General features: G+C 37.1%; 1 long non-coding RNA gene across 4 annotated transcripts in view; it reads right to left on the bottom strand.

Moving 5' to 3' along the window:
* Nucleotides 1-27221, bottom strand: part of LOC117072506 — a 170160-nt gene that overhangs the window by 136300 nt on the left and 6639 nt on the right. For 3 of the 4 annotated variants that reach the window (XR_004432826.1, XR_004432825.1, XR_004432824.1), the window contains exons 2-3: nucleotides 27107-27183; nucleotides 14654-14814 (exon numbers count right to left, since the gene is read on the bottom strand). This is a non-coding gene — a long non-coding RNA (uncharacterized LOC117072506). The remainder of the gene's footprint in view (nucleotides 1-14653; nucleotides 14815-27106; nucleotides 27184-27221) is intronic. The other variant, XR_004432827.1, reaches the window with a different exon arrangement.

The raw sequence follows: 27221 nt of genomic DNA, 5'->3' as shown, positions 1-27221 counted from the left end.
CCAGAAAAAAAAAAAAAAAAAAACCTTAGTGAATGTGAGGGCCACTTTGTGTGCACCCTTTCTCTTAAGGATTGTAGCTCTGCCTGGGCTCCAGTTTCATAACTGCAAATAGTTATTTTATGTTTTCTGCAGGTTTTAAAGCTTAAGGTGGGAGAGTAAGTACAACACTAGCTATCATTATGTCTGAAACCATAAATTTGCTCACTGGGTCTTTCAGCAACACAAGTCAAATTTTGATAGTTTTTTTTTTTTTTAATTACCATTAATTTCCAGACTTTTGAAAGAAAAAAATTTCAGGGGCAACTTTATAAACATTTCATAGATTTTCCTGTGGATTTACAATTTAATTAAAATCTTACTTGAGAACAGTCAACTGACTTCAATCATCACAGAGAATGATTATTACAAAAGAAAAACTAACAGACCAAAATAAGCCTAGGTGATCATTATTCCCAAAAGCTTCCATGTAATTGAGTTTTTAGAAATTCAGAATCCGTTGTGCTATATAAACAACATTGACCTTGACTAGCTTATTTTACCAAAAAGTTAACTTAGATTTAATAGACTACTTTTAGGATATGTCACTATAATTTCTTTGAGAAAATAATGTCTAATGTGCCAACTGGAGTAGAACTTCTATAAAAGATTCTTGATCTCTACCTTCTCCCCCAACCAGATTTAAATCACTGAGACAAAGTTTTCACACTGCCTAACTCATGTACACACTTCTCCACCCAGTAATAGAAGGGATTACCCCCTTCACCTTAGCAATTTATACAGAAATCTTTCTCCCCTCTTCTTTATCTCACCTACTTCTGAAAACAGTCTTAGGCATCTCAAAATAAAGGCACAAATTTAAGATAGCCATTTAGATATGAATAAGAAGATGTTTTTAGAAACATCACTGGTAGAATGTATTTGTAAGGAAATGCAAATATTATTTTAGCACATGACCCTGACTTGTACTGTTAAAGCACTTAAATGAGGAAATTGCTCTGGAATATGGTAACACATGGCACTTCCATCATGGTGGTGATGACTCAGACTTGGTTAGATGCTTCCAGAGGTGCTTACTTCAGCTTTTAGTTATTGCCTAACTCTAAATCCTCCCAAATTGGTTGTATGCTTGTGCACATGAGAACTGATCTGAAAGAATCCATTACTTTCCTGTTCCTTCCAGGAAACTGTGTGTGTACAAGTGTATAGCTATGTAAACATCATAACCAGATGGGCGGAACCTCATATGGAGTGGGGCAGAATATCCCGGTTATGTATTTCCCTCGTGGAGACCAAGGCTTGGAGTTTCTAAACTGAGGTTAGAAACAAAAAAACCTGTGATCACACATTACAACTATGTCCAGTGCATAAACAGTACCTACAATCAGAGTTTTTTGTCCCCTACTGATAACCAAGATAAAAAACCAATTTTGTTTCAACCTGAATTCAAAATTATCGTATTGTATATCACATCAAATAGTTTTCACGCTATTTTTCAAAATACAGTCAAAACAACAGTTCTTTACCTTGTTTTTGTAGTATTTCTTCTGGCATTTTCCCCACAACATATACTTACATAAAGGGCAGCCCAGTCAGGTTCCTATAAGTGGTGTCAGTATTGGTTTGCTGGAAGAGGGGAAATTTCTGAGATGTTCTCTTGTTAGTGGACATGATTTCTTTTATCTTTTTTTTTCTTTTGACTGCTCTCTCTGTAACACACTAGTGCTGATCCTTACTGTTTGTTGCAGAAACAGCAGTCATAATAGCACATTTGGGTTGCATGAGTTGTTAAGAGTAATCAAGTAGGGCATGGGAAAGTCCTGGGTGCGCCTCTAATTAGCGTATGACCTTGGGCCACTCACTCAAATACATAGACTTAGTTTCTTCACATGTAAAATGAGGTCTTTTAGGTACCTTGCAGCTGTAACTTTTTATATTCAAAACTAGAATCTGTCTGTTCAATATATAAGTTCTGAAGGAATTAAATTTTTCAGATACTATGTCAAGGACTAAGAACAAAGGCCTAATGTTTTGAGTTTTTCCATCATAAATATCTAAAAATGTCTTATTTAACAGAGTTTGTGATTCTACAGGCCAAATTAAATCAGTCCCATCCTGGCCCCAACACAAATGTGCACATACAACACCCCCAAAAATGCACATATGCATGCTAAAATAAAACATTTATATCAGTAATAATAATGACTAGATTATAGTGTATTAATAAGAAAATTAAAAATCCAATTAAGAATAAAAGTAATACATAATGGCACATTTAGCATTTTAAAATTTATATAGCTACCCTTTTCAGGGAAAGCTAATATTGGGTGTTTTTCTGGTGATTCACAAAGAAATAACCAATTAATTGGATGTGGGTATGTCAATTTTATAATGACTCAAAGGAGATGTATACTTAAGATTTGTGTACTTTTCTGTTTGTCTCATTCAATAAAAAACTTAAAAATATTTCTAAGTGGGCCGGGCGCGGTGGCTCAAGCCTGTAATCCCAGCACTTTGGGAGGCCGAGACGGGCGGATCACGAGGTCAGGAGATCGAGACCATCCTGGCTAATACGGTGAAACCCCGTCTCTACTAAAAATACAAAAACTAGCCGGGCGAGGTGGCGGGCGCCTGTAGTCCCAGCTACTTGGGAGGCTGAGGCAGGAGAATGGCGGAAACCCAGGAGGCGGAGCTTGCAGTGAGCTGAGATCTGGCCACTGCACTCCAGTCCGGGTGACAGAGCGAGACTCCGCCTCAAAAAAAAAAAAAAAAAAAAAAAATATTTCTAAGTGTTGAAACTGAGACTGCATCTCAGTTTGTTGATAAAATCTTTGTTTAGGGGCCACTTAAATATCAACTATATCTAAAATATTATATAGGAAACTTGTGACACATATTTGGATAGATATAAGAAGGCTATAGATCATGCAAAAGAGCAATGAAATTATTAAATTACTCTCTTGCTATTGGTAGTTTGTTTTACATGCAAAATCATGCTGAGAAATCTACAGTGTGGCTATTGGAAACATGAACATTAAAAAACGTTGCAAAGATGTCTACAAAATCCTCATTATATACTGTATTGCAAAATCACTGCCATACTTTAGATTAATGAAAATGACTTTGTGTTGATTCTATTTCAAACAAGAAAAAAATTTAAAAGGTCAAGACACTTTGGGTTGGGCTGGTCCTTGGCAAATTAAAGAGTCTCTCTATTGGGCAGCTTCTCTCTGTTTTAAAGGAGACTTGAAGAGGGGAGGAAGAGACCCATAAACAATTTTCAGGTACTACCACTGGTCTCTGAAGGGCATTCTACCAGGAGTAATAATCTCAGTTGGGACCATAGAGAGTAAAAAATTATGCATTCCTACTTTTGAGTCAATCTGGGTAGGCTATTCAAATGAGAAGTCACCAAAAATATGCACTATTTAAAATGACAGATCTAGGATGCATTTAAAGTGGGTCAAATATCTGCATTTCTCAAGCTCCTCTGGTTAGTGAGGTCAGACTAGTTTGGAGTCATCTCAGTAGCTGTCAGTAGACGTGCTATTGCCTGGGCCTATGAAGGAATCTTCCTCTTCATCCTCTGTATCTAAATGTAGAGCAATAGGGCTTTGGATTGTTCTGAGAATAGCAAGAGACTGACTGAAGTTAATTAAGCAATAAAACATGACTGAGAATGGATCAACAGTGATTAATCAACATCTCAAACTTCTGTTGGGAAACTAGGGGTGAGGAAGATGAGTTCAATATGCTGAAAGTGAGTTAAAACCAGTTGAGACCTGAGGCCTGAGACCTGAAGTGCCTCCTCAAAGTTTGTAAAACCTCCAGAGTGATGCTCTTTGGTGGTTCTTTGATTTTATGTATGTGTATGTAGGAGGAGCAACATACATGGCTCAGGCTTCTTGTAAATAGGATGAGTTTGTCACAATGAACAATTGAACTTTTATTATCCTTTCCCTGCACAGTGGGAAGGAGTAGGTATTTATTAACATGTGCAACATATTGGTGCAAAAACTAAGGATAATAGAAATTAAGTGACTCAATCAAACATCATAAGCCATGAAAAAAGAACCTAATTAAGGAGAAGAATAATTTGCAGGAAGCAGAGGTTCACACAGGCAGCAAGGTGGCACTTCAAGGCAGAAAACCCCTAATGTATGGCCCAAAAATTGCAAGTGCATTTGGAAAGTAATGGGAATCCATGAATGTAATTTGATAAGGAAAGTGATACTGTAGTGCTTAATGGCAGTTGTTCTCATAGCAAAGAACAGGATTCAGAGAGAGAAATTATCATCTATATGGATAATGATAATAATAATAAAAACTGGCACTAAATAATAATAACAAAAACTGGCAGTTACTATGCTCTAACACCTTTACTATGGACTTTACATGCATCTTCTCATGTAATCTAAGAGGGTAGTAATACTAATGGCTCTATCATTTGAATAAAACAACCCTTGCTGTAGAGAGGCATAACAAGATCATCTATAATTAAATAGCAAAGCCTGGATTCAAAGCTACATCTACGGCTTTCCAGCAGTCATATCTGATACCCATGGTGTGTCCTTAGAAAGAGGAAGTGAAGATGTACTTGAGGAGCAATTACTTTAAGTTAAGGCATCATTATCTGTTTGGGCTGCTGTAGAAACATCCTACTAACATTTCCATGTTTATCTTCTATATTTATTATCTATTGCTGCACAACAAACCATTCCAACATTTAGCTGCTTAAAATAACAAATAATTATATTCTCACACAGTTTCTGAGAGTTGGGAGGCCAGGAGCCATTAAGCTGCCTTGTTCTAACTTGGTGTCTGTCAAGATGTTGGCAGAGGCTACCATCATCTGAAGGCTTGACTATGGCTAGAGGATTTGCTGCCTAGTTGGATCACATGGCTGTTGGAGTTCCAAGCTTCTTGTTAGAACTTTTTAGTTTCTTATCATAGGGCAGCTAGCTTCCTCCAGAACAAATGATTAAAGAGAACGTGGTAGAGGCTGCACTGTCTGTTTTTATTAGGAGTGAATCACTGAACCCATCCCACTCAAGAAGAATTATACTCTAACTATTGAAACAAAGAATATCAAAGAATTTGTGATCATACTTTAAAACCACCACACCCTCTCTTTAATCAGTTCTACATGCTGCAGTTATTTTATTTATTATAAACAAATCTGATCATATATCTCTTTTTATTAAACGTTAAATATATCTCATTGGTTTGTAGATTAAAAACCCAATATCTTTGGTCCTATTTGATGTGGCCACTGCTTCCCAACCCTGCCTTTGTCATCTCTCACTCTTCTTTGGCTTTCTGGCCACACTCTCTTGCTTTCAGTTACACCGATATGCCAAATTCCTTTTGGTTCAGGACCTTTGCACCTGCTGCTTCTGTGGCCCAGAATTATCTTGCTTTTGCTTTTACTTATTCATCAGGTCTTGATCCAAAAAAATCATCCCTCAGGAAAGCTTCTGTGACTCATCAGCCTTTATCAGCTCCCCAAACAAGTTATTGTTGTAGCTTGTACTTCTCCTCTGTGCCACTGATTATAGTTTACAGTGTTATATTTCTTTGATTTTTTGGTTATGGTTTTAAGTTTCTGTTTGTTTTGCTCACTATTGAATCCTAGTGCATGATACAGGGTATGGCTGGTATTAGTGTTTAATAAATGTATCTGCATTTATTATGAATATGCTACTATGAGCGGAGGATGAGTTGATGGAACAAACACATCTGCTTTAAGATCCACTTTAAGAGTAGGCAAATACATCTTTATCTCTTATTTTTAATAAAGACCTAAAGAAAAACAAACCTTGATGAGATAGGCCAACAATGGGGGCATCAACAGAGGAAAAAAAAAAATTAGAGGAAGACAAGGAAGGGATGTGTGTAATCAGAACTCTGCTGTGGTGTCTCAGAGCTGGCTAGGTCAGTGAAGAGATGTAGCCCTAATCTCAATGGCATTGATCCGGAACAGCTTGGACTCAAACTTTAGAATATATCTGCACATCAGGGAGGCTCCACAGATGGGAGGCTTACTATGCTTTAGAACTTTTATTCTGATGTTTTTCTTCATCAGCTGCCCATGATCCCATCATCCACAAATAATCTTAAAATACGCACACATGACAGTCTCTCGGCAATAGCCCATGGGCAAAAACAGTACCTAGAGAATTACTTCTTGAGTTTCATCCTCTTTGTTAACACTTCCCTGGGGAGGCTCCTAGATCAGAACCATCCTAGGATTTGGTGAGTCTCTTCCAATAAGTACAGGCTTCTGGGTGACAGTTGGGAATTGTCCACAGCTACTCATTGTGTTGTCAAACCCTTTGCACTTGTGGGGACTAAGATGCCTGCATTTCTGAAGTTATTCACATAACAAGTGAGAAACAAAAATAGTTTGTTGGGAAATGAGTTCAGTCCCAGCAGCACAGCTCTGAGCCTAGAGAGAAGACAAAGCTGCTTCTAAGAATAAAAGCAAAGTCCGTGTTTTCTCATTACAGTTTCTCCTGCGTGAGCCCCTTAAAACCGCTTCTATTGTGTCCAGGACTGAAAGCTTCTAGTGATCTGACTGAGGCTCTCTAATTGGGTGGTTGCAGTTCATCATATTTTTCATTAAAAAAAAAAAAAAAAAAAAAAAAAAACTCATCAGCACTGTAGCCTCCAGGGTCCACAAGGAACATGTTTATAGAGAAGAAGTTTTTGTGTTTATTAGCATGAAACAAAGTCCATTACACAAAAGCCTCAGAAACCCACTCTAGCCTCAGCAAGCTGTGGTTTCAGACATGAGCGCTCGCTGTCACAGCCATAAATCATTGCTTGTGACAGTCCTACAGGGCCCTGAGAAGGCTGTTCCTTCACTCAGCTAGGCTATTTGACTCAGGAGAGCTTTAAAAAGACTTACCTCCAAAAAATCACAACCATTCATTTTGGGTTGAGGCTGTAGAAAGGACATTTCCTTCCAAGTAGGAATTTTTGAAGCACTTACTAACTTATTATGTGTCTGGCATATGATAGGTAATACATATGTATGTATATGTGGTGTTGAAATGAGTTTCTTGTTTTACAGATGAAGTCACTAGGTACTGAGAGATTAAATGGCTTGTCCCAGGTCATACAAGTAAGGGGTAGAATCAAAGTGTGAAAAGGGGGCTATCTAAACCCAAAGCTTCTCGTTTTCCTACCACAGTGTATATCTTCTTAATATAAGTTGAAGTTTGCACAAGAGCCTCTTTAGAGTCTCATTCTAAATAGGCAGATGGAGAAGGAGAAAGAGGGCAACGGAGCAGCTGACCTGGGTTTGGGTTCCGTGTCTGCTGCTGTGACAGCCTGGGTTGCCTGCTGGGCCATTGTCTTCATGGGAATTAGGTTGGCTGCCCTGCTAGGGGAAGACTTTAAGTGCAAGTTATGCATCAAGCAACCAATATGTCAAGAACTAAGAAGAAATAATGTTTCACAAGGATAAGCCAGCAGGAAGAACACCAAATTAATTTCAATTGCTGCCAGAGGAAGAAAAGACGTTTTAGCAATTGATACCAAATGCCGACTGTTATGAGACACAGCGTAAGAGTAAGCGACTTCAAGTTATACCTGACCTGACTGATTAACAGAAACCATCAAGTAATTGCCTACTAATAGCAGTTGCCTGAAAGGTGCTGGAACCTATGTGAGGAAGTCTCAACTCTATCCAACCCACGCATTTCACAGCACTTGAAAAGCAAGAACAGGGCCAGTGACTATATTAATATATATAAACTATCGTCTTTAATTACTGCACTTAAAGGTGGCTGATTTGCATATGCTTCATAGTTTTAACCTCCTCTTCCTCCTCCTCAAATAGGCATCTAATAAATGTCGAAGCAAGAAAGAAATGAAATGCAAGTAGGCAAAGATAGTGCAACAGGTTGACTTGATGGTGCTTTCTGAGTCAAACTAAGGTGCATTTCACTAAGACAGGTGAGAAATGAGACATAAATGGCTATCTGATTAACCCCATATTTAGCAAAAATTTTGTATAGTAGAAACCAATTTCTCATATCCAATTTTTTGTGAAATTGGTTTGACTTTTCACAGTTTCCAAGTGAATTTTTAAATAAAATGATTATTTGAGTTAATCATTACCACAAATCAGCTGTCTATAATGGCAATAATTGCTATGGAGTTACTTATGTCCTGAGCCAAAATAGACCCCTTTCTCAAATTCAGTATGCTTGTTGTATGTCAGGAGACCATCTACAAATACCTGACTTGTGTCTCATCCTGAGGGAAAAGATTCTGAGGGCAGTTAGTACAGAGCAATGCTGCAAGGTCTGATTAGCATCAGTGTAATTCTAAGGAGTCTAAATCTGTATGATTTTGTTCTAAATGTGAGTTTGCCTTAGGAAAGACCCGGAACATTTTGTGACTTTAAACCAAGTTGTTAAACTATGGCCCAGGGGCCAAATGTAACCCCATTCACCAGTTTTTATAAATAAAGTTTTTATTGGGACACTACCACACCTAGTTGTTTACATAGTGTCTATATCTGTTTTCAAGATACAAAGGTAGAGTTGAGTAGGATAGACAGACCCACAATGCTGAAAGAATTTACTATCTAGTTCTTTACAGAAAAACTTTGTTCTCCATGATCTAAATTATGCCCAATTATCCTTCAAATCCTATCACATAAACCCAATCAAATAAACAATGCTTATTAACATCTTATTGTGAATAAACTAGATCACTCACCATTTACTGACAATCCCAGGTAGAATCTCCCTCAGATCATCTAACAGGGTAGAGATAATGGCACTGGCTATTTGCACATTCTAGAGTTTTACAATAACAACCATCACTCCAATCTTTTTTTTTTTTTTTTTTTTTTTTTTTTTTTTGAGACAGAGTCTGGCTCTGTCTCCCAGGCTGGAGTGCAGTGGCCGGATCTCAGCTCACTGCAAGCTCCGCCTCCCGGGTTTACGCCATTCTCCTGCCTCAGCCTCCGGAGTAGCTGGGACTACAGGCGCCCGCCACCTCGCCCGGCTAGTTTTTTGTATCTTTTAGTAGAGACGGGTTTCACCTTGTTAGCCAGGATGGTCTCGATCTCCTGACCTTGTGATCCGCCCGTCTCGGCCTCCCAAAGTGCTGGGATTACAGGCTTGAGCCACCGCGCCCGGCCGATCACTCCAATCTTTAAAGTAGCAAGTATTTACTCATGGTCCCTCTCTCAGGGCTCTCTTTTTAGTGTTCTGGGAAATGTAGGACATATGAAGCTATCTTAATCCATTTTGTGCACTGTAGTAGAATATCTGAGATTGGCTAATTTATAAAAAAGAGAAATTTATTCTCTCACAGTTCTGGAGGCAGAGAAGTCCAAGATTAAGCTGCTGGCATCTTGTGTGGGCCTACTTGTTATGTTCTCACATAGCAGAAAAGTGGAAGAGAGAGAACCCACTATAGCAAACTCTTTTTATAGCAGCATTAATTCATCAAGGTGGAGTCCTCATTACCTAAGCACTCTCCCAAATGCCCCACCTCCCAACATTATTGCACTGGGGATTAAGTTTCCAACATATGAATTTTGGGGGACATATTCAGATCACAGCAGAGTCCCATACCATATAGTGACACAGCTAAAATTCTACCTGGATAAAATAGATTTACAAAATCTAACACCCACCACATCTAAGAATTAGCCTTAACAACCTATTCAGACTTTCAAGTCCCTTAGGCATTTCTAATTCTTTTGGTAATGTAGATTATTAACAAAAACTCACAAAACACATAAACAACTTGACATGTAATGTTAAGTGGCCATACACATACATTTATCCCAGTCTATCAGTAAGGGTTCAAGAACTCAGACAGAAAGATGACAAAAAACCCAGGCCATTGAGATTTAAATTTGAATTGTGGCAAAACAGTAACATGTTGAGACCAGTAGGGTAATCACTGAGCACATTCCTGCCCTGGTCCACTTCACATGTCAGTATTTAGAACCCTAGAATTATTGCTGTTTGAATGATAGCTTTATTATTAGAAAATTGCTTATATCCAAGCAGGATATGACTAATACTTCATTTGATGTTTATCATTGTGCTATGGACACATTTCTCTATAATCTGTTGATTGCACATTTATGAGAAGAAAAGGGCTCTTGTTAGTTCTCTTAGAAAAGAAACATTAGATATTTAAAAGTTAGTGAGTTTTCTGGCAGTATGCTACACAGGTTCATGACATTTCCATGAAGCTGTCTATAACACATCACCTATCAACCTCTTTGACACTATCTACACCAAAACATCCCAAAGGCAGTCAAAGGTGAAGGCTCCGGAGTCTAATTAACCTGGAAGTGTCAAGTTTTTTCAAATTCACTCCAACTTGAAGATTCTAGGAAATTTCATATGTTCATTAATTCCACAAATATTTATCAAGTTTAAGGTAATGTTCAGGATACAAAAGTGAGTAAGAACAGGTCCTTGCCTCAAAGTGACTCAAAATTTATCTGTGCCATAAGAGAGTGGGAGTTTGAGCTGTAAGTGAGCCGGAAAATTCCTAACAAAAAGTTCTGAGCTTTTCTGAAATCAATCAAATCTAGCCTATCAGAAAATCAGTTCCTAGTTGAAAAGGATTTTGCTAGAAGGAAGGAGATTCTAGGTGTCTAGAAATGGTTGCAGTTTTTAACCCATTTTCCTGATGCTCAAGCTTAAAATTCCACACAGTACATTTCTTATTGCTTTAAAGCAGCCAGCAGATTTAATGTAGAAGTTTAACACTAATTTTTTAAAAAACTATGAAGCTATTAGTTGCCTTTGATGATCCTGAAAGAGCAAAGCTCTTAAAAATAGTAATGCTATATCTATTGTAGTATTTGAAAAGAATAAGAGGAAAGTAAAAATGCAAGAATGCAGTTAGATCCAGGAACAGAAAAAAGGTGGAAATAACTTGGGAAATCTGAATGAAGTCTGTAGTTTAATAGTATTATAGCAATGCTAATTTCTTAGTTTTGATAAATGTACCATGAATATGAAAATGATAACATTAGGGAAATCAGACAAAGAGTATATGGGAACTGTCTGCTCTATTTCTGCAATTCTTCTGTAAATTTAAAATCCTTTCAAAACAAAATTACTGAAGAATAAACCATCCCTAGTTATTGTTGAAAACTACTTTTCTTTTATCTTATCTTGGTATATATATATGAAATATCTCAAGTAAGAACATCTGAAATTGACTAGATAGATAAGGCATTATTAGGACTTACCTATTTCTAAGTGACGATATGCAAGTATAGATTTCCAGTGGGTCTTTCAAACACGAAATGCCCCATTTGTTATGAGAATTAGAGACAAAAGTGTATAACTATCTGTAAAAGTAGAGCTGAAGGATTTTAGGTGTCTTTTTCACAGTGCTTCTCAATTTATTCATTAATACATCTCTTATGGTCAAAGAATTAAAGTGCACTCCAGAGCATGCTGAGGTTTGCCAGAAGTGACACACCTATAGAAGGAAACCATCTTTCTAGTCTCAAGGTTGAACCTTACAGATTCACAGAATATATTATGTTGTATATTATGTTGTTATTTAACTTTTTCCAAAATTTTCTGGCAAAATTGATGTTTTAAAAAAAGTTGATGATCTTAGTAATTGCTTGAAAAAATGTTAGCTGATTATTCCATGTTGATCCAAGGGAATTTAATCTTTGGCATAGTACTGCAAAATTTGGTAAAGTAGCAGGAGGGAAAAGAAGGGCAGACAGTCATTTGAGAAGTATAGAGTTCCTGGTCTAATAGATTTGATGTCTTGGGTTCAAGATCTCTATCAACTGACGGAAGACCAATCATTATTGTGCTGGGTCTTGAACATGTGGAATGCTATTCTCCCTTTCCCAGCCACAGTATCACAGTATCCTTCAATCAGTCAGGGCAGCTTTCGTCCTAGATAATTCTGGAGGAACTTTTCCCTTTTTATATTCCCTGACCTTATTATTTTTCTTTTTCTTTTTCCTTTTTTTTTTTTTTTTGGCCATTCTCTGTGTTTTTCCGCATATGGAAGTGGGAAGAACCTTTTTTCTATACTCCAAATTCAGTAAATTTAGCAACCCAAGGGGCTGACATGCATTTTATGGTGCCTTTTCTTGCAGCCACCATTGAGCTTTTTACAGTGATGAGACCATCATCATGGAGTGTGAAATACTGAATGAGAATATGTGTCCTCAGAGCGCCCTTTCTGTCAGGGCCACAGAGCACAAGGTGGAGTGAACTCAATCTGATGATGTCAGGCAGTACAGATCAGAGTGCAACTTTGATTGGAGAAATTCCAACCCCAAATGCCATTTATATAAAGTCCAGTTTGAATTTTTTAGATAATTCCCCAATTTATGGATTTGTTTGGTCTAATAGAGCCTGACCTGACATTTATTACTCAGATATCACTTTCTGTAATCATTCAGGAAGTTTGCTTGCCTGTTTCCTTTTCTCTTTAATTCTAACTGACGACCAAAGTTAGTATGGTAAAAACTCTTCTACCCAGTATTCTCTCAATTAATTAGAACTGCAATGTAATATACACCTAAAAATTGTAATTAGTGTGAGGAACTAAAATCACAATTATTACATTGCATAGCCATGTTCTAAGAATTGCAACAGAAAATCTAAGACCGTAATGTTTCTGATATATGGTTAATTTTGTTACTGCAGCTCCAAAAAGCATGCTTGGTTTTTATCTCCTAAAAGGAGGCAATAAAAAAACTCAAGTCATCCTCTCTGAAAAACAAACTAAAATAAAACAAAATGTAAGCAGACTCAGCCAGCTCCTGGATTATTTTAGAACGACATTACATCTGATCCTCAGATCTCCAACTTCGAAGAAACTTTATATAGATGCATTCACTGGGGCATGTGAATAAGAGGCATGAAAGAGATTTTGGTAATGTGGCACTATGACATTTTAGAATTGTCATTTATCTCCTGTTTTTCACAAGGTAAGAGTATTTCCTCTATTTTTCCACTGATGCCCTTTTGAATTCATTTCTAAACATATTTTTGAGAAATTGGAAAATGTAGTTTGTCAAGCTTGTAATGTACGTATTTTCATGAGTTACAAGTATAAACCAAATAATTGTCTTTTCTACATGATATTATTCCAATCCTAGCACGTAGTTGAAAGAAAATTGCTAGATTTACTGATCCCCAGTATTCATGGAATATTAATGTACTGAATTTTTCTCCTCTGGGTTTATCTTCAGTTCTTATAAAAGGAAATATGAATTTTAATAAGACCACAACACAAAAAATGTATGAAAAAATTTTAAGATTTTATGTTATTTGGTGGAGTTTATTCCTTTGCCTGGTAAAATATCTAAAATTACATTTGGAGGGCATAAATTTACAAAACAAAAATCTCTGACTTTGATATTTAATAATCATCTTACAGCAGGTAACAGTATAACAGTGTAGTACCTTCTGAAATCCGAAGGTCAGAAAAAAATATCCTGTGACAAAAAACTGAAGCTAAATGATAAAACATCAACTTTGATTATATTATAGTCCAGATATCCTTTCTCTTCTCAGCCATCCAAATATCCCTAATCAAACACAATAGGATAACAGTTGTCAGATAGCTATGAGATTTTAGCATTTGCCTTGGTTCATTTGGGCTGCTATTACAAAATACCTTAGGCTGGGTGGCTTATAAATAACAGAAATTTATTTCTCACAGTTCTGGAGGCTAGGAAATCCAAGATCAAGGCACCAGCTGATTCAGTGTCTGGAGAGGACCTGCTTCTTCATAGATGGACACCTTTCCATTATAACCATTATAACCCATAATGAAAGGAGCTAGCTAGCTCTCTGCAGTCTCTTTCATAACGGCACTAATTTTGTTCATGAGGGTTCTTCTCTCATGACTTAATCACCTCTCAAAAGCCCTGCACTCTAACACATAACATTGGGGATTAGGTTTCAACATATGAATTTTGGAAGGACAAAAACATTGAGACCATAGCAGTATTCAACCTCAGAAGAGTTACTAACAGGAAACAACTTATGTGTTTCCTGTTATAGCAATCATAATTTCTATTATGTAGCACACTTCCCTTCTCCTATCCTCTGAATTTTTTAAAGAAAATACTTCCTCCATTCTATGTGCTTTTGATGGGGTATCAGTTTTGCTTCTTTACCTCTGTAACTGGGCTGAGCAGATGGCCTAGACCTAGTCACTCACAGTACACCATTCCCATGAATATACTGAGTAGAACAAACATAAGCATATGCTGCATGTAATGTCAATAAGAGTCTTGTCTCAGATTGATACAGAGCTACAGAGAAGAGTGCTGCTTTCTTTCTGCCTGTTGTCAAGGTGAGACATTGTATAGTTGGGGTTATAAGTGGCCATATTCTCTGGCCACATTGAAAAAGTTGCCAGCATCAAGAAGTAAAGAGACCATCGTGCAGAGAAAGAGACAGACAAACAACCTGGGGAGTAAGAGATACTGTTAAAGAGAGAATGTGAATGCAGATTCAGTCATGCCTGAAGGCATCATTTCTGGACTTCCTAGTTAAGTGAACCAATAAATTACTTTTTTGCTTAAATTCATTTGAATTGTAATCAAGAGAACCTTGACTAATACAGACTGTGTGTCTATGTTAAATAATATATTGATGGTTCTACTTACATACTAAAGGGTGTCTGTTGTATAGGTAGATTTTCCTTGTTGGCCAAATGGACAGCTTTGGGGATCATCACACAGAGCCATGAGAAAGGATTAGAATAATTGGCCTTCCAGTTGAACCAGTCCTGGAGAACCGTGGGTTGGCAATACTACAGCCAAATGACCTATGTGAGAGTCAGGCAACAAGATGGTAGAAAGGTTAAGTCTGTAACAAACACAGCCTGCACTGCAGACTTTTACAAGCCGTAAGTCAATGAAAACTAAATTTAAGCTACAAGAGGAATGACATAGGATCATTCCTTCTCAAGTAGCAGTTCTAGGTCACAAAATGCTAACTAGAGATCCAGTAAGTCTCTTCCTTACAAGATGTCTAAAAGAATAACACAGAACCTCTGCAAAGTATAATGAAAGACAAAATGTGAAATATGAGCTGGAGCAAACAAACTCTAGGGCGCTGCGAAGACCTCTATGAATTAACACCTTAGTCAATTTTTAATTTCACAGATACTACATGAGTATGCGTTTAGTAAGAAAAGCTGTCATGACATTTATTTTACTAACTGAAGGCCAGAAATGATGCCTTCAGGCATGACTGAATCTGCATTCATATTCTCTCTTTAACAGTATCTCTTACTCCCCAGGTTGTTTGTCTGTCTCTTTTCTCTGCACGATGGTCTCTTTACTTCTTGCTGCTGGCAGCTTTTTCCATGTGGCCAGAGAAGATGGCCACTTGTAACCCCAAGGAAGAAAACAGGGGGTCCAAAAAGCACAGAATAGTATCTGGGTCCCAGGGATGGATCATCCTTCTTGCTCTCTGCCCCACATATCCTACGTGACAGCGTTGCCTTCCATTATAGCATAGCTTTCTCTAAGTTCTACTGTAACATCACAGATCACCATGTCCTGCAGATGGGGGTTGTGTTGTATTCTACTTATCAGAAATTTAATAGAATAAGAAAACTGATAAGACAGAGGAATAGCTGCAAAATCTGAATAAGAAGTCATATTTTATTCTGCCATAGTGTAAAAAACTGAAAAGTACGATTGAAGTAGAGATTAAAAATTAAAAAGAAATGAGGAGCCTCACCTCATAGAATGACCAACCACTCATTTCACATCACTCATTACACATACACTCTCTCATCTTTTTCACGTTATCCTGTGTCTCTGCTCAGAAGCTCCCTGTGTAGCCCTGCAAAGGAAGTCACAGCTTTTCCACCCTTTAGCCAATCCTAGTCAATATAATATACTAGCATGAAGAGAGATATCATGAAAAGTCAGATTCTGGCCAAAACTTTTTTCTGTGACTAATATATTTTCTTAGATTCTCTGGATCCACAGAATGACTAACCAAAACACTAAGTTTCTTAGCCATGCCTTTCAAATGGTACCAGCAAAATGATCAATGAGAATCTCACACTCTGTATTATCAACTTCCTGATGCTTCATATACAGGTGCCATGCTGAACACCTGCCTTATACCTGTAATAGAAGCTCTTCATTCACAGTGAGGGGTTGCAGTGTTTAATCCTTCCATGAAGTCCCTCAGCAAAGCTACAGGCCTAAACCAACCCATACAATCTGCCAGACTATGACTTGGAAGCAATGCTTCTTTAGGGATTTTAGATGTGATTTTAGACATTCCTGTGAAATCTAACCGAAATTCTACATTTGCACCAAAAGGGAGGTTTAGCTACAAAAGACTTGGTCTTCCTTTTTCTACACTTTCTCAGGATTTTTGTGTGAAAGTAGTCCACCCAGATTTAATGTTCTCAGCATTTACTCATGTTTGTGGCTTTCCTTCAAACTTCCACACATATTTTCCACATCCTGCTTTCCTTGAAAAGTAGAATATTCCAGGTCTGCTCAGTGTAAAGCATAAGAAAATACTTGTTTCACAGTCCTCACAACTCTGCTTTCAAGTGGGTCCCCCAGACTCTGCCCCCACATGATGCAGTGGTTTGCAGTCGCCTGGTACAACCAGGCTCTGAGATTCTTCCTTGCCCTTGTCTCACATGGCCAGTTCTCACCCCCTGACCTCTTTCATATGTGGCTTCTCTTTCTGTTTTCTTATGCTTTCAAATGAGTCCTTACACTATGTATTCTGACCATTTTGCTAACTCATTAATGTGTGGTTGAATTGTAATCCCCTCCAAAGTGAAACTAATAAACATGTTCCCTCTTTTATCACAGATGATAATTTTTACCTTGACATCAAATGTCTTAAATCACTAGCTATCCCAGAAATCCAAAGAAATAGAGGAAAAAATAGATGCCACAAAAAGCAAAAAAACAAACACACTGATACAAATAGCAAAGGTCAAAACGTTGACCTTCTTCTATTCAAACATCTCATCTTTCTCCCTGCTTTTCTATCTATTTGAATCTAATTTATTTTCCCTTAAAAGGTGGTAGAGCTTTTTACACTTAATGGAATTTACTTCTAAGGTATCAAAGTCAATATTCCCAAACATTGTAAATCCTGCTTCACAATATTTCATTTACAGTATTTCACTTACAGCGCTTACATTATTTTATTTGACATTCAAAACTACTTAAATAGACCTCAGGCAAGTAGGCATTTATTTAAAAAAATATGCATTGAAAATTCGTGATATGCCAGATGAAGGGACAGTGATAAAAGGCCAACAATTTAGGATTCTCTATGGAAAATGGATTATAGGATGTGAGAATGGATAGGGGAAGAATAGTTGAAAAACTTTTATGGCGTAGGTGTGAAATGATTATGGCATGAATTAGACTGTGTTTATAGTGGTGATGGAGGAAGCGAGGAGAGGCCAATTTGAGAGATATTTAGTATGTAAAATCCACAGTCTATGTTGATGGACTGCACTTTGGGTGTGAGCAGGATTTAACTGTCAATGCAGGAGATGTCAAGGAACTCCTAGATTTCTGGGTGTGCAACTGGAAGGATGAAGGTGCTATTCATGAAATTAAGGAACAGTAGAAGAAAAAATTTGGAGGAAATAGATTATGAATTTGGGTTCAGATAGGTCGAGTTTGAAGCACACCTGAATAATACCAAAAAGGATGTCAACAAGGCAGTTAGACATACAGGTCTGGAAGTCACAGGCATGATCTGTGCTGGAAATACGAATGTGGGAGTTGTTTGCATGTGGCTGTTCATGCCAGGAAAATAATTGTAGTCATCTGGTGTGAAGCTGTAGAATGACGGGTCTCTAGGAAAGTGCTTCCAGTAGGAGAAACCATCAAAAGAAACTGAGAAGATGTGGTCATAGTGATAGAAACCAATGCCAAAGATTGTGATAAAATAGACACTATGAACATGAAGAAAATAATAAAGTTGGGGCTAATGTTGCTGAGAAGTTGTGCAAGAAATAATGTGTCAGGCACCTCCTAAATTAAGACATAATCATATTAAGTTCTCACAGTAACTCGAAACTAAAGTTCACAGAAGATGACATGACCTGCCTAAGCTCATGCAACTCTGTGAGGCAGAACTAGAACTCAACACCCAAATGCTAAAGATATCCAATTGAGTCTTCTTGCTGATGATATATATGTATTTTAATTTACAGATGAAATACTTCTTCAAAATGAAAATGGAATAAATTTGTAAATCACTTTTTAAATTGTCAAAAAAAAATCACCATAGTCTTTCTTTTTAGGTGTTACTTGTTTCATTTTATTAGTAATACATGAACATATTTAAAAGGGGTTATTATAAAAAGCAACTCAACTCTGCCCCACCCCCACACAATTTCTGCTTTGGAAAGAAATCACTTTTAACACTTTTAGCTGTGTAGTTATTCTTGGTTATGTCATTGTACTTATTTTCATATTTCTAAATAAATGGTTTATGCTGCTATTTCTAAATTTGTAATTTTTGGATACTAACTGTGTACTTCCTGTTACGGTAGATGCAGCCTCATTGCACATGACCATTTCCCTGTCTCTTCCTACCCAGTTTAATTATATCATTATTTCAGTTATAGAAAATCACATTATACATTAATGTAACTTGCTGAATATTATAGAGACAGATGTTTTATTATGTTTATATTTTCTCGCATTAATAATTGCCCCATTTTAACTTATGTAGTTTTAAATAAACCTATCCTTAATTTCCCTTCTTAATTACCTCATTACAGTCACCATAAACCAACTGCTAGTTGTTTCAAAATGCTCAAATTTGTCAACTAAGTCCTCTCACTCCCCAGAATTTTCATGCCTCATTATGTTTTTATTCTCCCTCCATCTGCTTTCTGTATTCTGGCTTTCAGCTTCCCCTGGAGGTGTGTTCCCCTCTTTGGCTCTCATCCTTATCTTCTTTAATAATGGAATCTATTATAAGAGAATGGAAAGCAATGTGATATCTGTCCCAGGTCATTGATACTTCACGTGTTGTATCCCTCAACTGTGAAATGTAAGGATTTGTTCTCTACAGAAGGCAAATGGATAAAAAGCAGATTCTATTTGCACCTTGAAATCAGCTTAAGAGGCCACCATTTGTCACTGTGTATGTTGAAGTGTATTGCCTTATCAGTGTCACAAGCACCGGGCATACTGATTTAAGACAATAACTTAACTTCCCATGAGAACCCTCCCTCCACAAGAGTGGTGCCATAATCATTCTTAGTTACAGAAACATTCGAGTGAAGGCTGATTTCAAAACTCCATACATCATCAATCTTGCATTAAACCAAATCATTATTTAAAATGTAATATATGTTCTGCAAGTTATTTTTCCTAGTTTTTAAGGCACATTATTAAATATTTTATGAGCAATTGTCACTTTGTCAGAATATAATAACATCGGGACATTTTACATTCATTTTTAGGAAAATAATCATACAGTAGGTTGTAGGTTGTAGAGCAAAGCAAACTGGTTTACAATTACTTTTAATCCATTTTTGCAAAGACTGTTGTTGTTTCAGAAAATCATGCAATCTTAAATATGTACAATTAAAAACTAAATAGTCTTAGATATATTAACTGGATTGCTCAACCTAACTGCCATTTGCTGTAATATAGATGTAAGCTGGATTTCATAAAGGGCCATAATAATCTTGCTCTAAAAATAAATACAGACTTCTGGTTTAGGATGACATATAAACCACAAAATGGTAAGTCATAAAAACCTGTAAGCTGTGAGATTTTTTTGACCAAATTCCACTAGAAGTCCCCTGGCCTACACATTGTTTAGGTCAGTTATTCTCCAAGTTAAGTCCCAGGAATAGCAGCATCAGAATCACTTAGAATTTTTAGAAATGCAAATTCTTAGGCCCTACTCCACACCTACTAAGTCAGAAATGCTGTGTGTGGGGCCCAACAATCTGGACTAAAGCAATAATTCTCAAACTTCAGCATGCATCATCAGATCACGGAAACAGCTTATTAAAATACAAATCCTAGGATCCACCCCTAATTTAGTAGTTCCCAGGTGATACTAATGCTTTGGTCAGGGGATAACACTCTGAGAATTAATGACCTAGGAAAGTTAAGCACTATGGGAATTAAATGGGTTACTATATGGAATCTGATGATCTTTGCCCTGTGAGGATTTTGTTTGGGCGATTTTCTCTGATTTCCTTTGGAAGCATATGTATGTAAGGAAGAGAAAGGGGAGAGCCAATCCCTGAATAAACATTTATTGACACTGTGGAAAGCACAGACAGACAAGAACTATACTCTTGGGGTTTACAGACAAGCAGGGAAAAACAGCCATAAACACCTAAGTTAAATTTTAGTTATGGCTATTTTACATACTTCAAAGTTTTTTAAAATAAGTACTGGGGTAACAAAAGGTCTAACAGAGAAACATGGATATCTGGAGAAATTAATAAGTGATTTTTAACTTCCAATCTGAAGGATGATGTAATTGTTTTCTATTGTGACTGTGTGAAGAGCACAAACTTAGTGGTCGTGACAACACAAATGTTTTAATTTACAATTCCATAGTATCAAATTCTGATGTCAAGATCACACATTGAATTCCAACATTGAGGTCCCTGGACTAAAATCAAGGTGTCAGCAGGACTGCATTCCTTCCTGGAGGTTCTAGGTGAGAATCTGTTTCCCTGTCTTTTCCAGCTTCCAGGAGCTGCCCTCATTCCTTGGCTCAAGGTCCCCTTCCTCTGTCTTCATCACCAGCAACATTGTCTCTCTCTGTGCCTTGTTCCCATAGTCACACCATCCTGTGACTCTCCTCTTCTACCTCCCTCTTCTATTTGTAAGGACTCTTCTGATTAAATTGGGCTCAGCTGTATAATCCAGGCTACTTTCCCTATTTTAACATGTTGATTGACAGCTGTAATACTATCTGCAGTCGTAATTATCCTTTACCATGTACACATTCACAGGCTCTGGAGACTAAGATGTGAACATCATTGGAGTATTCTGCCTACTACAGAGGTTATGAATTTAACAGAGTATAAAAAAGGGAAAGAATATTCCAAGCATGTGCTGTTCCATGAACAACATATGTAGAGACCCAGGGAATGACAAGAGCAAGGCAATTAAGAAGACTTACAGAGGCCAGTATTCCCTGAGGTCTGAGAAAAGATGAGGATAGTGATTTGGAGATGGGGTCTCCAGAAGAAATAAATGTGCAAACAAATTAAATGAGGTCATAATTTTGGCAGAAGAAATGAATGGATACAAAAATAAGCCACCAAAATTTTTGTAATCTATCCATCTGACAAAGTCTAATATCCAGAATCTACAAGGAACTTAAACAATTTTACAAGAAAAAAACAAACAACCCCATCAAAAAGCGGGCAACAGATATGAACAGACACTTCTCAAAAGAAGACATTTATGAGGCCAAGAAACATGAATAAAGCTAATTATCACCGGTCATTAGATAAATGCAAATCAAACCCACAATGAGACACCATCTCATGCCAGTTAGAATGGCAATCATTAAAATGTATAGAAACAACAAATGCTGGTGAGGATTCAAAGAAATAGGAGTGCTTTTACACTGTTGGTGGGAGTGTAAATTAGTTCAACCATTGTAGAAGACAGTGTGGCAATTCCTCAAGGATCTAGAACCAGAAATACCATTTGACCCAGCAATCCCACTACTGGGTATATACCAAAAGGATTATAAATCATTCTACTATAAAGACACATGCACACATATGTTTACTGCAGTGCTATTCACAATAGCAAAGACTTGGAACCAACCTAAATGCCCATCAATGATAGACTTGATACAGAAAATGTGGCACATATACACCATGGAATACTATGCAGCTATAAAAAGGAATGAATTCATGTCCTTTCTAGGGACATGGATGAAGCTGGAAACCATTATTCTCAGCAAACTAACACAGTAACGGAAAACCAAACACCGCATGTTCTCACTCATAAGTGGAAGTTGAACAATGGGCCCTACAAAACATATGGACACAAGGAGGGGAACATCACACACACTGGGGCCTGTTGGGGGGTAGGGGGAAAGGGGAGGGAGAGCATTAGGACAAATACGTAATGCATGCGGGTCCAAAACCCAGATGATGGGTTAATAGGTGCAGCAAACCACCATGGCATATGTATACCTATGTAACAAACCTGCATATTCAGCACATGTATCCCAGAACTTAAAATAAAAAATTCTGGAATCATCAAAGCAAATATACTCAAAACTTTTCATCCAAGTAATGTGCAGACATATTCAACCCTCAATTTTAAAGTGACTATTTTGCTTTGTAATAACAATTCATGTATTTCCGGGGATGCTTAAAGTTATATTCAGGTTTCCTAGCTTTCTGCCAGAACTGTCAATAGAAGGAAGGTCAGTGCTCCTGAAGGCTACAATAATAGAAAGCTCTTAGTAGGAAACATAAAGGATTCCACATTATTTTTCCTACCCAGGCAAACTAGTTTATCTATTTGATGTGATAATTCTTAAAGGATAATTTATCATTATCAGCAAATGTTACATGGAAATATTTTTTTCTTTCTGACATCTAAATGTCCTGAGAGACACCCATGAGCATCATTAGTACGTAAGATAATCTATTTTGCCCTTGGAAAGTGTCTATGAGGGAGTACTGTTCTGAGTCTAAACACAATTCTCTGTGCTAGAGAAGGTGTTCCTAGGTAGCCTGAAACTCCTGATTCCATACTCACTTTTTTGGGGGGGAAGGGGGACAATTGCTTTAATCAAAGAATTATCTGCCTCTAAAAAGCATAAAAATGACCACCTTAGGGAAATCATCTCCATTTTCTCTCTCAACTCTTCCAATGGGGACTGATTGAACAAAATTTCAATACAGCCATGAAAGTAAATTCAAAAATCTTTAAAGTTAAAATAACTAGAAGATGAAATATGCATTAAGTCCTATTTCACATTTTAAAATAGCTATAGAGACTAAAATGATTTGATAAAACTATCAATAATAGTGGATGCTACAGAGAAGAGAAAACCACAGGTGAAAGTTCTGGATACTACATCTACTCACTACACTGCTGATGGAAGTGGATTGAGGAGCACACATTTAGATTCCTTGCCACATATTACACTTTTTGAAGAATCCCCTAATTGTTCAAGAATATCCTCTGGGCACGCAAAAGCCCAGAAAGGCACTTCTAGCTGGAGAATATTATTGTGATCAATGAGCACATTGAATAAAAATATTAGGAAATACATTATTCCATGTAGTTAATCCAAAAATAAATACATCTCTTTCCCAAGTTATACTGATTGTTTATATTATGTATTTGACTAGGTTTGGGGCATGTCACTTTTTTCTGTATGTATAATTCCTTTTGAAATGGATATAATAATTTCTTTTGAAATAAAGAACCACAGTAAATAATTTTCTGTAAGAAGGAAAATGGTGGCTTGTACACACAAAAAATAATTTTTTTCTAGCATATTTTATCTTTCATCCTTTGTTCTAAAGAAATATTTCAAATGATGACTGCAAAAATGTTCTTCAAATTAATGAACAGTGCATTGCATTACTTAAGCGTTTTTGTTTTAAATGTTAGAATTGATGCATTAGATATGGGAGCAGCCTTTTACTTCTCAAGAACCACTTTAAATTTCAGCCTATTACATCATTCTTTTATATTAAACTATCCATGACCATTTATCCATCCATGTCATGTTTATTTATTAATGAACTACAAAAAAAATGAATAATTTTTTTTTTTTTTTTTTTGCCAACAATCAGGAAATTACACTTAACTTAGGGTGGATAAACTCCTAGAAACAAGTACTATCAGCAAAATTTCCTCAGCCTGATTGAATATTGAGCACTCTTTTGGTTTTAAATGTTAAAAATCCAATTTAATGGCAATTGAAGCCAAAACAAAACTATAGGAGTTTACTGACACATAACTTAGTACAAATCTGAGGTTAGGCATGGCTGGATTCAGAGTCCAAACAATATCATTATAATCCTCTATCTCATTTCTCTATTTCCATCTCCATCTCCACCTCTGTTTTTATCTTCATCATAATCAGTTCTATGTGTCAAGGCTTCTCTGTGTTGGCTACATCCTATCCTACTATGGATACCTTTTCTTCTTGAGTTAGGAAAAATGTCTTCTAGCAGTCCTCAGATTTTACCTTAACAGCTTGTGAGATAAAAGAAATAGATCAACTCTTTCAAAGTGTCCATACAGCACTCTTACGGAAGATGTCCGGACTTGCTTGTGTTATGTGCTCATGCTTTAGAGCAATCACTGTGCTAAGTGTATGGGTATCTCCTGTAGACAGGACACAAATAGAGTGACTTGATCGACAATCCAATCAGGGGCACATGAATTGAGGAGAACAGCTCTGAAATTAAAGAGAGTGCTGAAGAAATTCAGATATCTAGTCCTTGGTTCCTTGAAAGTATGACAAGTGAAAGGTCATACTCATGTTTCCAAAATCGAACGGAAAATTCCCAATGATCTCTCTGGCATAATAAAAGAAGAATGGCATTAGATCTCCATTATCAGCAGGTTTACACTGTATGGAAATACCACATTTTATTTACCTCTTCATCAGTTAATAGAAATTTGGTTTCGGGCCGGGCGCAGTGGCTCATGCCTGTAATCTCAGCGCTCTGGGAGGCAGAGGCGGGTGGATAACCTGATGTTAGGAGTTCAAGACCACCCTGGCCAACATGGTGAAACTGCATCTCTACTAAAAATACAAAATTAGCTGGGTATGGTGGTGGGTGCCCGTAATCCCAGCTACTGGGGAGGCCGAGACAGTAGAATCACTTGAACCCGGCAGGCAGAGGTTGCAGTGAGCCAAGATCGCACCATTGCACTCCAGCCTGGGTGACAAGAGCAAAACTCCATCTTAAAAAAAAAAGAAAGAAAGAAAACAAAAAAAGAAAGAAAGAAATTTGGTTTTGAAGTCACACACACAAAAAAGGAAGAATAATTTCGAAATTAGCTGATGAATAAAAGTTGTAGAACAGAGACAACTTAGAGCATGGTCCTTCTAGAACACTTCAGAATGGAGCACTTTGCTCCAATGTGAGAAGGTATGAAAAACAGGAATGGTGGAATGGCTGTTTAGGCTGTTCACTTAAGGTCTAGAGACTAGCAGTATCAATACAGGAAGAGTGGAGGAGGCAAGACCATTACAAGGGTCCAAATCAAGGTCTACAATAACTCTGCTATCTCAAATTTACTTTTCCCACAATTTAGCCTCACGGACATTCTCAAATTCTGGCAGAAACAAAGAATACTAAACTCCTATCATGCACCATAAACCTTTAGAAGACCAAACACAATGGTCCTGTGACAGGAAACAAAATATTTTGATTTATTTAACAACTCTTATACTGCCAACCATTCTTCCACACTTTCTTTCACTTTCTCCTATATAAAGCCTTTCTGTGTTTGTTTCCCTTCTTTTATTTCTTTTATCTGTACCCTTATATTCATTATCTTTTGTTTTAATCCTTAAACAACTCCACTCTCTTTCCATTCCTATAGTTGCCTTTTTGTTACAAATCTACCTCCCTCTAAGAAAGCTCAGTGATCCTAGATTTGCCTCTCTAAGCCCTAAGTAAATTTCATGTACTTACCTCATTACAAATATATTAAAAGACAACTATGTGTTTACTCAAGGAAGAGTGACAATATCAACAACTCACAATGAGAAGACTTGATTTGTGAACAGTCAATCAGTAGATATTTATTGCATATTTTATCTGTTCTGTAGAAGTCAAAGAAGGAGAGGCCTTCAATGACTATAATTGGAAGAGCAAGATAAACTTCTTCTTAAAACAAAGTCAAATAAGGATATGTGAATTAAGAAATACTGAGAATGAAGAAAGGAGAAGTCATTCATAACGTATTAGTATTTTTCAGGTCATTGCTATGGACAACATCTATGGTAAAGTCTAAAGAAATTTAAGACCACTGTGCAACAGTTTTATACTTTTTAATTGAAATGATCACATGGTAAAGACTTAGGGGTTTTTGTAGATTATGAGACATGGAGAGATGTGAGAAGAAGAATGAGAAGAAAAAAGGAAGAAGTGAAGTGTATAATTGCAGCAAGGGAAAGAATCATGATCGCTGAAAAAAAATAGAGGAAAGAAACTTTTGTGTCCTTCTGCACTGCTAACCTACTGGTATCCTCTCTGAAATGTGGGAGAAACAAGATGTAGATTAATGTGTCGAAACTGAAGAGTGTAGGATCCTAATAAGATAGAAACTGGAGAAAGTTTGTGGAAAAGAGTGGTTGACTGCACCCTATAGAACCGTGATCCTCTCCAGAGGATCCTGATCAAATGGAAAGTGACAGGCATGGGCTTCCAAGCCAATTGCTGTTGCCTTCTGTGCCTCCTTTGGCCTCTTAGGGGTCCCTAACAGGGAATCTGCAGGATGCCCTATAGGAGGCACTCCCTGGCCAACTTCAAGTCTACAGTCTGTACCCAACACAACCACCACTTCTGTGGTATCTTCAGGGAAACTGAAACATACCTCTTCACGCTTCTCCACACAGGTCATGGAGAATTCATTAAATGCCTTTAAATAGTAATCAGATGAGATTAGAGTTCTTGAAATTTTAATCTGGTGTGTTTGGGGAAAATGGACCTGAGAACAAGGAAGTTAAGAAGCTCTGGTAAGATTTAAGGTATTTGAAATTTGTATTAATATTGTTAGTTTTGGAACGGAAAGAAAGAGGACAAACATGATATTTCACATGAAGTGTCAATAGGGCTTTGCAGATGGGTTGCTGTAATAGGCAAAGTAGAAAAAAATCCAAAAAACCCAGAGGCTTTGGGCCTTAATGGTATTTTTAACATGGATAAAAAAAACCCATGAAGGCAAGCTGGTTTAGGAGTGAAAATTATTGAGTTTGAGATTATGGTGACATATCTAAACAGGAATGTCCAAAGAAATGGTAGAAATAAGTTATTGGAAGTGAAGAAAGGAGGCAGGCCTAGAGTGATAAACAGGATGTCAATAGCATCTGCAGATAAATGACATGTGGCTACTCACTGTCTGTCTCATTTCTCCCACCTCCATTCATTGCATTACAATCGTGGTGCCATCTTCTTAACAGGTCACTAAGCTGGCTTTGGAATGAAGAAGAAGGAACAAGTGTTGATATTAA

This window comes from Trachypithecus francoisi, unplaced genomic scaffold (assembly GCF_009764315.1).
Source record: "Trachypithecus francoisi isolate TF-2019V2 unplaced genomic scaffold, Tfra_2.0 Lachesis_group4, whole genome shotgun sequence".
Classification (NCBI taxonomy): domain Eukaryota; kingdom Metazoa; phylum Chordata; class Mammalia; order Primates; family Cercopithecidae; genus Trachypithecus; species Trachypithecus francoisi.
This window is presented reverse-complemented; position numbering and strand designations above follow the sequence as displayed.